The sequence below is a fragment of the Pseudophryne corroboree genome, chromosome 4, assembly GCF_028390025.1.
Source record: "Pseudophryne corroboree isolate aPseCor3 chromosome 4, aPseCor3.hap2, whole genome shotgun sequence".
Classification (NCBI taxonomy): Eukaryota; Metazoa; Chordata; class Amphibia; order Anura; family Myobatrachidae; genus Pseudophryne; species Pseudophryne corroboree.
This window is the reverse complement of record NC_086447.1, coordinates 441,691,233-441,705,119: the sequence shown is the minus strand read 5'-3', so window position 1 is coordinate 441,705,119 and position 13,887 is coordinate 441,691,233. Positions and strand designations below refer to the sequence as shown.

The following is a 13,887-nucleotide window of genomic DNA, read 5'->3' as shown; positions in this document are numbered from 1 at the left end:
AAAATAAAAAGGACAGAAATCACTTTGAGTCCTATTAGGAGAAAAGTGCTATATAAATATAATTATTATTATTAGAAATGGCTTATGGATTAACATAGCTGGGACCAAAAGAAAAGCTTGCTGAAGGAACAAAATACAGGGACAGCCTCGAATTTGTACAAAGTTTTAACCAAAAACAGATTTGAAATGGCAAAAACAAAATATATTGCTCAAGAAGAAAAATATCTAGACATAAGCTATATACTGTAGCAAATGTAATAATTATTTTCTAAGATACTTTGGGGGTTATCCAATTAGCAGCAGTAATTTATGGCTATTTGGTTTGCAGGGGGCTATCCAATTAGTCCCCGATAAGCCGGAGTTTATACACGATGCCAGCACCTATCGCAGATTATGCTTGCCTTCTATAAGTGCTATTAAAATACATAGGTCTGCGGCTTTTCGCGAGACCTATGTTTTTTTGTTGCGAAAAACTTGTGCTTTTGACGGGAGCTAATTGGATAGGGCTGATTAAAAAAAAAAAAAAAAAAAACACTACGTTTTCACAGCCATATCACGAGTAACTGGACACCCCCCTTTGATTTTTAGCTCTCCCAGTTTGATTACTTCACTATCAATCTTTATTTAATAAAAGAACAGACAATAAAGATAAAAGGAAACATAACTAAATAAAAATGAACAGAACTGGTCCTAGAGAACTGAAAATTAACATACAAATATAACAGAAATAAAAACAGAGTTTGAACATATCTAAGGTAATTATTATGAAGTTCAATAAAGGAGGAAAAAAAAACCACCACCAGGATGGTATTGGCGTGTAAATGAAATTTCAGTGGTGATCTTGTAAGGATTTCAAACATCCACATAATGTAAGTAACTCCGTTTGTGCTTTTAAAAGATTGCAGGGTACCCACATGCTTTAAAGAAAAAAACAAAAAAAACAAACACATGATGTATAAAACAATTTACAAAGTACCAGTTGGGCTCAACAAAGGCCAAGGTTGTGGCCTAAAGTAGTTTTTTCTGTAGACAATCTGATGCAGTTTAACGTAAACACATTAGGCCTAATTCAGACCTGATCACAGCAGCAAATTTGTTAGCTAATGGGCAAAACCATGTGCACTGCGGGGGAGGGCAGATATAACATGTGCAGAGCCGGGAATCTAACTGCTTCCCGTTCCTAAACCACCTAACCAACTGCTTTGACAGAACAGCTGTACATCCCTCTTCTCCATTCCATTCATTGATATTTGTGGGGGGGGGGGATGTATCAAGCCTTGGCAAGAGAGCAAAAGTTGCCCAAAGTAACCAGTCAGCTTCTGTCATTTATCTAGCAGTCTTTGAAATGTCAGAAGCTGATTGGTTGCTTTGAGCAGCTACTCCATTTTATTTCTGCCCTTACTGTAGTGTCTCTAGCCTAGAGAAATAAACGACCCTGTTCTCTATGGAACCATAACCATTTTCTCTTACGTCCTAGAGGATGCTGGAGACTCCGTAAGGACCATGGGGTATAGACGGGCTCCGCAGGAGACATGGGCACCTATAAAGAACTTTTAGTATGGGTGTGCACTGGCTCCTCCCTCTATGCCCCTCCTCCAGACCTCAGTTAGAGAACTGTGCCCAGAGGAAATGGACAATACGAGGTAAGGATTTTGTTAATCTAAGGGCAAGATTCATACCAGCCCACACCAATCATACCATATAACCTGGAATACCCAAAACCAGTAAACAGTATGAACAAACAACAGCATCGGTCCAAGACCGATTTCAACTGTAACATAACCCTTATGTAAGCAATAACTATATACAAGTCTTGCAGATTTTCCGCACTGGGACGGGCGCCCAGCATCCTCTACGGACTAGGAGAAAAAGATTTACCGGTAGGTTTAAAATCTTATTTTCTTTTACGTCCTAGAGGATACTGGGGACTCCGTAAGGACCATGGGGTTTATACCAAAGCTCCTAATCAGGCGGGAGAGTGCGGATGACTCTGTAGCACCGACTGAGCAAATGCTAGGTCCTCATCAGCCAGGGTTATCAAACTTGTAGAATTTAGCAAAAGTGTTTGAACCCGACCAAGTCGCCGCTCGGCAAAGCTGTAATGCCGAGACGCCTCGGGCAGCTGCCCAAGAAGAGCCCACCTTCCTAGTGGAATGGGCCTTTACTGAATGTGGTAACGGCAATCCAGCCGTAACATAAGCCTGCTGAATCGGGTTACAGATCCAGCGAGCAATAGTCTGCTTTGAAGCAGGCGCGCCCATCTTGCTGGCTGCATACAGGACAAACAGAGCCTCTGTTTTCCTAATTCTAGCCGTCCTGGCTACATAAATCCTTAAGGCCCTGACTACATCCAGGGACATGGAATCCTCCAAGTCACTCGTAGCCACAGGCACCACGATAGTTTGGTTCATATGAAATGAAGACACCACCTTAGGTAAAAATTGAGGACGAGTCCTCAATTCTGCTCTATCCACATGAAAAATCAAGTAGGGGCTCTTGTGAGACAATGCCGCCAATTCAGAAACCCACCTTGCCGAAGCTAAGGCCAATAACATGACCACCTTCCAGGTGAGAAATTTCAACTCAACCGTTTTAAGGGGTTCAAACCAGTGTGACTTAAGGAACTGTAACACCACGTTCAGGTCCCATGGCGCCACTGGGGCCACAAAAGGAGGCTGGATGTGTAGCACTCCCTTCACAAACGTCTGGACTTCTGGAAGAGAAGCCAATTCCTTCTGAAAGAATATCGATAAGGCCGAAATCTCTACCTTAACAGAGCCTAACTTCAGGCCCATATCCACTCCTGTCTGTAGAAAGTGGAGAAAACGGCCCAGGTGGAAATCTTCCGTAGGAGCATTCTTGGCTTCACACCAAGATACAAACTTCCTCCAGATACGGTGATAATGTTTCGCCGTCACCTCCTTCCTAGCCTTTATTAGAGTAGGTATGACCGCCTCCGAAATATCCTTCTCAGCTAGGATCCGGCGTTCAACCGCCATGCCGTCAAACGTAACCGCGGTAAGTCTTGGAACGTGCAGGGTCCCTGCTGTAACAGGTCCTCCCTTAGCGGAAGAGGCCAAGGATCTTCTGCGAGCATCTCCTGAAGATCTGAGTACCAGGCCCTTCGAGGCCAGTCTGGAACAATGAGTATTGTCTGTACTCTTTTCCGTCTTATGATCCTCAACACCTTTGTGATGAGATGCAGAGGAGGAAACACATAGACCGACTGGAACACCCATGGCGTTACCAGAGCGTCTACTGCTATTGCCTGAGGGTCCCGGGACCTGGCACAGTACCTCCGAAGCTTCTTGTTGAGGCGTGACGCCATCATGTCTATTTGAGGAACTCCCCAGAGACCCGTTATCTCTGCAAAGACTTCTTGATGAAGTCCCCACTCTCCTGGATGGAGATCGTGTCTGCTGAGGAAGTCTGCTTCCCAGTTGTCCACTCCCGGAATGAAGACAGCTGACAGAACGCTTACATGATTTTCCGCATAGCGAAGAATCCAGGTGGCTTCCGCCATCGCGACTCTGCTCCTTGTCCCGCCTTGGCGGTTCACATGAACCACGGCTGTGACATTGTCTGATTGAATCAGAACCGGTAGGTTGCGAAGAAGACCCTCCGCTTGTCGAAGGCCGTTGTATATGGCCCTTACTTCCAGCACGTTGATGTGCAGACAGGACTCCTGGTTTGACCATAGTCCTTGAAAGTTTCTTCCTTGGGTGACTGCTCCACATCCTCGGAGGCTCGCGTCCGTGGTTACCAGAACCCAGTCCTGAATGCCGAACCTGCGACCCTCTAGAAGGTGAGTACTTTGCAGCCACCATAGGAGAGACACCCTGGCCCTGGGGGACAGTGTTATTTTCTGATGTATTTGTAGATGGGACCCGGACCACTTGTCAAGAAGGTCCCATTGAAACGTCCTCGCATGGAACCTGCCGAAGGGAATGGCCTCGTAGGCTGCCACCATTTTCCCCAGAACTTGAGTGCATTGATGAACTGACACTCTTTTTGGCTTTAGCAGGTCTTTGACAATGTTCTGGAGGTCCTGGGCTTTTTCCAACGGGAGAAAAACCTTTCTTTCGTTCCGTGTCTAGTTTCATGCCTAGGAACGATAGTCGAGTTTTTGGAACCAACTGTGACTTTGGCAGATTGAGAATCCAACCGTGTTGCTGGAGCACTCTCAGAGAGAGTGACACGCTCTTCAGTAATTAATCTTTTGATCTCGCCTTTATCAGGAGATCGTCCAAGTATGGGATAATTGTGACTCCTTGCCTGCGCAGGATCACCATCATTTCCGCCATTATCTTGGTGAAAATCCTCGGGGCCGTTGAAAGCCCAAACGGCAACGTCTGAAACTGGAAATGACAATCCTGTACCGCGAATCTCAGGTACTCCTGATGAGCGGGATATATGGGGACATGAAGGTATGCATCCTTTATGTCCAGTGACATCATAAAATCCCCACCCTCCCCCCCTTCCAGGCTGGCTATTACAGCTCGGAGTGATTCCATCTTGAATTTGAAACGTTTCAAGTACAGATTTAGGGATTTTAGATTTAAAATGGGCCTGACCGAACCATCCGGCTTCGGGACCACAAAGAGTGTCAAATAGTACCCTTTTCCCTGTTGGCTCAGGGGAACCCCGATAATCACTTGCTGTTGACACAGCGTTTGAATTGCCGCTAACACTACTTCCCGCTCTGGGGTAGAAGCTGGTAAGGCCGACTTGAAAAATCGTCGTGGGGGCACCTCTTCGAATTCCAGCTTGTAGCCTTTGGAAACTATCTCCATTGCCCAAGGATCTACGTCTGACCGAACCCAGACCTGGCTGAAGAGTCGAAGGCGTGCCCCCACCGGTGCGGACTCCCGCAGGGTAGCCCCAGCGTCATGTGGTGCATTTTGTAGAAGCCGGGGAGGACTTCTGTTCCTGGGAACCCGCCGCGGCAGGTGTTCTTTTCCCTCTACCCTTACCTCTGGCAAGGAAGGAGGAGCCCCGACCTCTTCTGGGCTTTTGCGACCGAAAGGACTGCATCTGATACTGTGGAGTTTTCTTTTGCTGTTGGGGAACAAAAGGTAAATTTAACTGCGGTAGCTGTGGAAACCAGGTCCGCGAGCCCATCCCCAAACAACACATCACCCTTATAGGGTAAAACCTCCATATATATATCTTTTTTGAATCCGCGTCACCCGTCCATTGGCGGGTCCATAAGGATCGTCTCGCTGAAATAGCCATGGCATTGGCTCTGGAACCCAACAATCCAATGTCTCTTTGAGCGTCTCTCATATATAAGACTGCGCCTTTAATATGTGCTAAAGTTAGCAAAATAGTATCCCTATCTAGGGTATCAAGGTCAGCTGACAGGGTATCTGTCCCAGCTGCAACTGCACTACATACCCATGCCGACGCAATTGCCGGTCTAAGTAAAGTACCAGTATGTGTATAAATAGACTTTAATGTAGTCTCCTGCCTGCGGTCCGCAGGGTCCTTGAGGGCCGCTGTATCTGGAGACGGCAGCGCCACCTTCTTGGACAGGCGTGTTAGAGCCTTGTCCACTATGGGAGAGGATTCCCAACGTACCCTGTCCTGTGTAGGGAAAGGGTACGCCAGAAGAACCCTTTTGGGAATCTGCAGTCACTTATCTGGAGATTCCCAAGCTTTTTCAAATAACTCATTAAGTTCATGAGATGGAGGAAAGTTTACCACAGGTTTCTTTTCCTTATACATGCGCACCCTCGTGTCGGGAACAGATCCCCCGCCATTTTTATGAAATTGAAGCGGGACCGAAGCCCGCCGCTGGAGGGGGCGGAGCTTGATCCCTCAGCACTAACCAGCGCCATTTTCTCCACAGAAGCTGCAGAGAACGCTGGCTCCCCGGACTCTCCCCTGCTGAACACATCAGAGGGCTGAAAAAAAGAGGAGGGGGGCACATTTCAAGCGCAGTGAGTGGGAATAGCATTGGCATTATATATAAAAGCGCTATCTGGGTTTTCCAGTGTCAGTTTGGCGCTGGGTGTGTGCTGGCATACTCTCTCGCTGTCTCTCCAACGGGCCTGGTTGGGGAATTGTCCCCGTATAGTTATATCCCTGTGTGTGTGGGGGTCGGTACGTGTGTGTCGGCATCTCTGAAGCGGAAGGCTTATCAAAGGAGGAGGTGGAGATGAGTGGTGTGTCCCCGTCAGTAGTGCCGACTCAGGAATGGATGGATATGTGGCATATGTTAAATGCAAGTGTAGCATCATTGCATAAGAGGCTAGACAAAGCAGAATCCAGGGTGACATCAGGGGGTCAATCCACGGATTGGACCGACTCACAGGGGGCAGTCAGGGTCTCAAAAGCGTCCCTTGTCACAAATTGTGGACACAGATACCGACACGGACTCTGATTCCAGTGTCGACTATGATGATGCTAGATTGCACCCTAGGGTGGCAAAAACTATTCAGTATATGATTATTGCAATAAAAGATGTTTTGCATATCACAGACGACCCCTCTGATCCCGACACGAGGGTGCACATGTATAAGGAAAAGAAACCTGTGGTAAACTTTCCTCCATCTCATGAACTTAATGAGTTATTTGAAAAAGCTTGGGAATCTCCAGATAAGAGACTGCAGATTCCCAAAAGGGTTCTTATGGCGTACCCTTTCTCTACACAGGACAGGGCACGTTGGGAATCCTCTCCCATAGTGGACAAGGCTCTAACACGCCTGTCCAAGAAGGTGGCGCTGCCCTGCGGACCGCAGGCAGGAGACTACATTAAAGTCTATTTATACACATACTGGTACCCTACTTAGACCGGCAATTGCGTCAGCATGGGTATGTAGTGCAGTTGCAGCTTGGACAGATACCCTGTCAGCTGACCTTGATACTCTAGATAGGGATACTATTTTGCTAACTTTAGCACATATTAAAGACGCAGTCTTATATATGAGAGACGCTCAAAGAGACATTGGATTGTTGGGTTCCAGAGCCAATGCCATGGCTATTTCAGCGAGACGATCCTTATGGAGCCGCCAATGGACGGGTGACGCAGATTCAAAAAAGCATATGGAGGTTTTACCCTATAAGGGTGATGTGTTGTTTGGGGATGGGCTCGCGGACCTGGTTTCCACAGCTACCGCAGGTAAATCTACCTTTTTACCTTTTGTTCCCCAACAGCAAAAGAAAACTCCACAGTATCAGATGCAGTCCTTTCGGTCGCAAAAGCCCAGAAGAGGTCGGGGCTCCTCCTTCCTTGCCAGAGGTAAGGGAAAAAAACACCTGCCGCGGCGGGTTCCCAGGAACAGAAGTCCTCCCCGGCTTCTACAAAATCCACCACATGACGCTGGGGCTTCCCTGCGGGAGTCCGCACCGGTGGGGGCACGCCTTCGACTCTTCAGCCAGGTCTGGGTTCGGTCAGACGTAGATCCTTGGGCAATGGAGATAGTTTCCAAAGGCTACAAGCTGGAATTCGAAGAGGTGCCCCCACGACGATTTTTCAAGTCGGCCTTACCAGCTTCTACCCCAGAGCAGGAAGTAGTGTTAGCGGCAATTCAAACGCTGTGTCAATAGCAAGTGATTATTGGGGTTCCCCTGAGCCAACAGGGAAAAGGGGTACTATTCGACACTCATTGTGGTCCCGAAGCCGGATGGTTCGGTCAGGCCCATTTTAAATCTAAAATCCCTAAATCTGTACTTGCAACGTTTCAAATTCAAGATGGAATCACTCTGAGCTGTAATAGCCAGCCTGGAAGGGGGGGGATTTTATGGTGTCACTGGACATAAAGGATGCTTACCTTCATGTCCCCATATATCCCGCTCATCAGGAGTACCTGAGATTCGCGGTACAGGATTGTCATTTCCAGTTTGAGACGTTGCCGTTTGGGCTTTCAACGGCCCCGAGGATTTTCACCAAGATAATGGCGGAAATTATGGTGATCCTGCGCAGGCAAGGAGTCACAATTATCCCATACTTGGACGATCTCCTGATAAAGGCGAGATCAAAAGATCAATTACTGAGGAATGTGTCACTCTCTCTGGAAGAGCTCCAGCAACACGGTTGGATTCTCAATCTGCCAAAGTCACAGTTGGTTCCAAAAACTCGACTATCGTTCCTAGGCATGATACTAGACACGGAACGAAAGAAGGTTTTTCTCCCGTTGGAAAAAGCCCAGGACCTCCAGAACATTGTCAGAGACCTGCTAAAGCCAAAAAGAGTGTCAGTTCATCAATGCACTCGAGTTCTGGGGAAAATGGTGGCAGCCTACGAGGCCATTCCCTTCGGCAGGTTCCATGCGAGGACGTTTCAATGGGACCTTCTGGACAAGTGGTCCGGGACCCATCTACAAATACATCGGAAAATAACACTGTCCCCCAGGGCCAGGGTATCTCTCCTATGGTGGCTGCAAAGTACTCACCTTCTAGAGGGTCGCAGGTTCGGCATTCAGGACTGGGTTCTGGTAACCACGGACGCGAGACTCCGAGGATGTGGAGCAGTCACCCAAGAAAGAAACTTTTAAGGACTATGGTCAAACCAGGAGTCCTGTCTGCACATCAACGTGCTGGAAGTAAGGGCCATATACAACGGCCTTCGACAAGCGGAGGGTCTTCTTCGCAACCTACCGGTTCTGATTCAATCAGACAATGTCAAAGCCGTGGCTCATGTGAACCGCCAAGGCGGGACAAGGAGCAAAGTCGCGATGGTGGAAGCCACCAGGATTCTTCGCTGGACGAAAAATCACGTAAGCGTTCTGTCAGCTGTCTTCATTCCGGGAGTGGACAACTGGGAAGCAGACTTCCTCAGCAGACACAATCTCCATCCAGGAGAGTGGGGACTTCATCAAGAAGTCTTTTCAGAGATAATGGGTCTCTGGGGAATTCCCCAAAAAGACATGATGACATCACACCTCAACAAGCAGCTTCGGAGGTACTGTGCCAGGTCCCGGGACCCTCAGGCAATAGCAGTAGACGCTCTGGTAACGCCATGGGTGTTCCAGTCGGTCTATGTGTTTCCTCCTCTGCCTCTCATCACAAAGGTGTTGAGGATCATAAGACAGAAAAGAGTACAGACAATACTCATTGTTCCAGACTGGCCTCGAAGGGCCTGGTACTCAGATCTTCAGGAGATGCTCGCAGAAGATCCTTGGCCTCTTCCGCTAAGGGAGGACCTGTTACAGCAGGGACCCTGCACGTTCCAAGACTTACCGCGGTTACGTTTGACGGCATGGCGGTTGAACGCCGGATCCTAGCTGAGAAGGGTATTTCGGAGGAGGTCATACCTACTCTAATAAAGGCTAGGAAGGAGGTGACGGCGAAACATTATCACCGTATCTGGAGGAAGTATGTATCTTGGTGTGAAGCCAAGAATGCTCCTACGGAAGATTTCCACCTGGGTTGTTTTCTCCACTTTCTACAGACAGGAGTGGATATGGGCCTGAAGTTAGGCTCTGTTAAGGTAGAGATTTCAGCCTTATCGATATTCTTTCAGAAGGAATTGGCTTCTCTTCCATAAGTCCAGACGTTTGTGAAGGGAGTGCTACACATCCAGCCTCCTTTTGTGGCCCCAGTGGCGCCATGGGACCTGAACGTGGTGTTACAGTTCCTTAAGTCACACTGGTTTGAACCCCTTAAAACGGCTGAGTTGAAATTTCTTACCTGGAAGGTTGTCATGTTATTGGCCTTAGCTTCGGCAAGGCGGGTGTCGGAATTGGCGGCATTGTCTCACAAGAGCCCCTACTTGATTTTTCATGTGGATAGAGCAGAATTGAGGACTCGTCCTCAATTTTTACCTAAGGTGGTGTCTTCATTTCATATGAACCAACCTATCGTGGTGCCTGTGGCTACGAGTGACTTGGAGGATTCCATGTCCCTGGATGTAGTTAGGGCCTTAAAGATTTATGTAGCCAGGACAGCTAGAATTAGGAAAACAGAGGCTCTGTTTGTCCTGTATGCAGCCAGCAAGATGGGCGCGCCTGCTTCAAAGCAGACTATTGCTCGCTGGATCTGTAACACGATTCAACAGGCTTATGTTACGGCTGTATGGCCGTTACCACATTCAGTAAAGGCCCATTCCACTAGGAAGGTGGGCTCTTCTTGGGCAGCTGCCCGAGGCGTCTCGGCATTACAGCTTTGCCGAGCGGCGACTTGGTCGGGTTCAAACACTTTTGCTAAATTCTACAAGTTTGATAACCCTGGCTGATGAGGACCTAGCATTTGCTCAGTCGGTGCTACATAGTCATCCGCACTCTCCCGCCCGATTGGGAGCTTTGGTATAAACCCCATGGTCCTTACGGAGTCCCCAGCATCCTCTAGGACGTAAGAGAAAATAAGATTTTAAACCTACCGGTAAATCTTTTTCTCCTAGTCCGTAGAGGATGCTGGGCGCACGCCCCAGTGCGGAAAATCTGCAAGACTTGTATATAGTTATTGCTTACATAAGGGTTATGTTACAGTTGGAATCGGTCTAGGACCGATGCTGTTTGTTCATACTGTTAACTGGTTTTGGGTATTCCAGGTTATATGGTATGATTGGTGTGGGCTGGTATGAATCTTGCCCTTAGATTAACAAAATTCTTTCCTCGTATTGTCCATCTCCTCTGGGCACAGTTCTCTAACTGAGGTCTGGAGGAGGGGCATAGAGGGAGGAGCCAGTGCACACCCATACTAAAAGTTCTTTATAGGTGCCCATGTCTCCTGCAGAGCCCGTCTATACCCCATGGTCCTTAGAGTCCCCAGCATCCTCTACAGACTAGGAGAAAAAGATTTACCGGTAGGTTTAAAATCTTATTTTTCCTACACCCATTTCTCAGCTAGTTACCTTTTGTAGGCTCCAGCTACCTGTGAGGTGTAGCATATGAACATACTTTCTTAAGGGTTACAGCGTTATTCCCTGGAATCCTTTGCGAGGATCACCCATCTACCTTTAACTTTGGCCCTAATTCAGACCTGATTGCGGCAGAAAATTTGTTAGCTTATGGGTAAAACCATGTGAACTGCAGGTGTGGCAGAGATAGTTAGATTTGGGTCGGTTATATTGCTTCTGTGCAGGGTAAATACTTGCTGCTTTGTTACACTGCAATTTAGATTTCAGTTTGAACACAACCCACCCAAATCTAACTCTCTGCACATGTAAGTTTGAAGTTGGAAAAAAAAATTTCCTCACAAAGCCTATTGTGTTGTGTATCATAGGAAAGGCATGAGATATTTAAATAATATTTAGTATTTTTCTTAGACTACATATGTACTCTCCATGTACCAATTTTCTTTCAAAATCTGAGCTGGTGAGGTAAAATTAGTATGTTGATTTGACACGGAATGACCCATTTTAGGGTCTAATTCAGACCTGGCTGCTGCAGCGGCAGTGTACGCAGGTTGAAGCCATTTGCTGTGTGCGCACGTGCAGCAAACAAGTGCGATCACCTCTGCCTGACTGACAGTGTCGGCAGCGTTTTCAGGGCGTGGTCCGGACAACGCAGACGTGTCCAGACCGTTTGCAAGCTAGGCCATGGCAGCTGCGTGACGTCACAGAAAAATCATCCCCACTGTGCAATGGTTTCGTGCGTCTGCAGATGAGTAATGGGGGACAGAATCAGACATGCGGGGCAGACTTTCCCTGTGTTGGGCATCCTTCCCGCATGTCAGAGATTTTGTTTGTAAATGTGCGTTTTTTCGCACAACTACGATCAGGTCTGATTAGGCCCTTAAAGTGGTCCTGGATTATGAATTCTTTCATCTCACTAAATGCCATTCCTACAGATTTATGCAAATAAAAATAGAAAATCCATTACAAATAACATGATACTGTATATGTAATCATCAGATAATTAAAAAAAAAAAAAACATTCTTGTACAAGGCAAATGTTATTCTCATTGGTTTTAATACATCAAGGGTTTGCTAATCCATTTAATAATATTAGACAATGTGCAATGTGTCTAACTGCCTAAAAACCACCTGGAGCATTATCATTCAATTACTCATGTAGGCAAAGCTCACTTGGAAGACGGAACACCACATAAATTTCCAAACCCCGCTATATGGAAGCACAGATGTGTGTATTTCTTGCACAAGTTTCAAATTGTTTTGTACACATACTTTTCTTCTTCATAATAATAATAATAATAATACTGTCCTTTATTTCTATTGTTTGCCTTTTCTCCGATAATGGACATAAGAAAAAAAAGTCTCTGTGTAAAATGGCTTATGGGTGATTCTCCAGAAAGTGAACATAAAGTCCCGTGCATCACAGGCTTTAAAAAAAAAAAAAAGTCCCTTTAAACTAGTCTGTTAAGAAATTGTTGTTATATGAAAACTTGATTGCTTAGTGGCAATGCCTTAAGGGCCCTACACACTCGGCGACTGTCCACTGAGCTGCCCCATGGCCGATACGGTTTCTTCACTCGCCTCGTCTCCATAGCTCTGCTTGCTAATATGGACGAGATTGCCCATATTGGCCTGCACGTATGAACAAGCCGGCACAAACGATGAATGAGCGCGGTGCCTACACACTGAAATACATGAGCGATATCTTTCAGTGAAATCTTTAAGTGTGTAGGGCCCATTACCCAATAACTTAAGACCTACTAAAATCTTGGTATTATGGAGAAGTAGTACGTTGTTTGAATTTGTGTGGCTGTCCCATGCATGACGGAGAATTGCCCTTTTACTAACACACAGTGTTAAGGCTCTGGCAGACACAGAGTTAATGTACAGTACTTGTGAACATAGATACAGATGGTCTACAGTACAACAGCACAAACTACAGACTTTCTGCAGTCTCAGGGCAAGCATCAAAGGAATCCCAGTGGATAAATCATGTCATGTTGAGTAACCATCTGTTTCACAACACCTTAAGGACACAAACCCACAAGGGAAAAGAAAACTTTCAAGGAAGCAAACAGCCATTACCTAGAGGGTCTATTTTAAATTAACCAAAACACAATTAACATTTAGCATTATTTTTGCGGGAATCAAGAATAAGGCTGTAGTTTATGTAATAACTTAAAGTGACATTTACAAAACGGAGGGGTGTAAGAGAATGATAATGTATGATGTTATCCCCACAGGCAATGTCCCTAAGAACACCATTAAAACTGATGTTGACATCTATTAAAACCACACTGATTCTTTTATTTCTTAAATACAAAAGCAGTGGCATGCAAGTAACGCACAAAAAGGCTCATCTGAAGGGAGGCAAACGTTCAGGACAAACAGAGCAAAGAAGCACATAAAAAAATATACAAATATCTTTTCACATATATATTGAGTCAGAACAATTTTAAAATTAGTGCGACACAAAAACCGTAGCATTTGTGTCAGCTACAGGTCAGATATGAGTCATATACTTACACCACACAATAGCATAGAGATTCATTGTATTCATTTTGACCTTATTTAATATGGTTCATTTGAACTTTGGCCCACTAACATTATGGGTGTATCCATTTAGTCATGATACCACGGTTAAGATATTTTATCACATTTGCGATAACTTTTCACAGATAATTGTATACCAAGTTATTGGCAATAAGTCTCCATAGGGTTTACATAGAATTTCTCTACACCATCACTGAGCAAGGTAGAAGTAGTGCAAAATCCCTATTTTAACATGTAAAAATTTCGAGATTTAGTCCAGAACCCCTGGAACAACCCCCTGAATGACTATTTAAGCACTTAAACTGTTTTTAATGATTTCTAACATCAATGAATACATAATTTTGGGGGTCAAATGCAAAGTGATGTAAATTGGGGTACAAGGTGTGGGGCACGTATATTGGGGTGCTTTATGAGTGAGACAAGCGTTTATAGAATTGCAGGTGAGAGTAATAGGTCCATTGCTATTTTTTTTTAAAGAGTCCCCTAAAATGACCAAAATATATACTTATACCCATTTTTATGTACCCCAAATTTAG

The 13,887-nt window shown here is 45.8% G+C and overlaps 1 protein-coding gene across 2 annotated transcripts in view; it reads right to left on the bottom strand.

The window, feature by feature from the left end:
- The window catches only part of RNGTT (RNA guanylyltransferase and 5'-phosphatase), a 945,165-nt gene that overhangs the window by 733,351 nt on the left and 197,927 nt on the right, over window positions 1-13,887 (bottom strand). The gene's annotated exons all lie outside the window — the stretch shown is intronic.